We start from the raw sequence: 1,392 nt of genomic DNA on the forward strand, positions 1-1,392 counted from the left end.
ATGCGGGGGGTGGGGGCGGAGAGAAAATCCTGGTCTACTTTCTCTTTGTTTGCCCTAGAGACCTCTAGCAACATCCAGGCATTTACATTGATTGTCCTTACTTAGCCCCGTGTCCTAGTGGCAAACACATTTGCATTGTTTCATCTTAGGACTTTGATGTAAAGAGAGTGTCTATCATTTTAACCTCTCCCTCAGTATTGTCTCTCCCCAGATTTCGGAGGGCCCTTGGTCAAGCAGAGGCGGTTTTAGGGTTGTGTGGCAGCTTCGGCCACACTGGGCCACCAGCGCCACAACAATGATGTAGAACAGGACAACACAGGCCAAAATGGTGTCAGCCACCCGCCTCATCCAGAAGATCCGCAATTTTGCGGCCGGGCGAGATCTCCAAGCAAAACTTCAGCTTCGTTAGCGTCAGCTTCGTTACATTTGTAAGTAGAGTTAGAGATTGCCAAAAGGACTCAGCCACCTCCACGCCTCCCTGTCGGCCCCAGCCATAAACTGGCAGGCAATTACTACTGTACCCGTGATGGTGGCAGGGAGAATTTCCCTCCCATTGTCCTTGTATCAGCTCAGAAAAGGTTGGCTCCAGGGCAGCAGGATGCCAGCTCAGAATCTTCTATTGCACCAATGGAGAGAAAGCCAGTGCACTGCACCACGGAAATGGGAACTGTCGAAAGATGAGCCCTGTTTGTGAGCTGCCAGGCAGATGGGGAGGACAATAGGCAATGGTGCAAAACTCCGTGGAAGTGTTTTCATGTGTGGACATTATTTCTGGCCATTCACATTGTTCCAATTGGTACCTGATTGATTAAACTCAATCCCTAAAAAAAAAAAAAAACAATGATGTAGAACAGAGTGTGAGAGGTGGTGTGTGTGTGTGTGTTGCACAGGCCGCCACTGAAAATTGAGAGCCTAAAGTCCACCAGTGGGTCAAGACGCCCTCTATGTGGCCCTCATCTCATGTTGAGTCTTCCTCTTGGCCACCATTGCCACCAGAGCCAACGAGGAAGCAGGCAGTAGCATCTGTGTGTCCTCGTTATCACCACTGTTGTCTGGGCCAGAGTGAAAGTAAATTATGTTCTTAACGTTGTACACCATGCTAGAATTTTTGGATAAAGGACGGTTGTGGCATTTGCCCGCTCTTTTGGAAATGTCTGTACAGGGGGAGAGAAAGGGTTAATAGGTAGACCAATAGAAAAGCCCAGAGGCAGAGCCTACCTGTTTTTAAAAGGCTTAGCCAGAGGTTTAGACAGTTGGGAAGACACTTGGAAATAGAGAGACAGTCACAGTGGTACCTCTACTTGCAAATTTAATGCGTTCCGAACGCACATTCGTAAGTCAAAAAAAAAAAAGTAAGTCGAATCCCATAGGAATGCATTGGGAGAAAAAATT

At 47.8% G+C, this 1,392-nt stretch overlaps 1 pseudogene; it reads left to right on the plus strand.

Moving 5' to 3' along the window:
- Positions 1-325: 325 nt before the first annotated feature.
- Positions 326-694, plus strand: LOC118082964 (NADH dehydrogenase [ubiquinone] 1 alpha subcomplex subunit 7-like; annotated as a pseudogene).
- Positions 695-1,392: the final 698 nt, after the last annotated feature.

The sequence above is a fragment of the Zootoca vivipara genome, chromosome 3 (genome assembly GCF_965207765.1).
Source record: "Zootoca vivipara chromosome 3, rZooViv2.hap1.1, whole genome shotgun sequence".
In the NCBI taxonomy this organism is placed as follows: domain Eukaryota; kingdom Metazoa; phylum Chordata; class Lepidosauria; order Squamata; family Lacertidae; genus Zootoca; species Zootoca vivipara.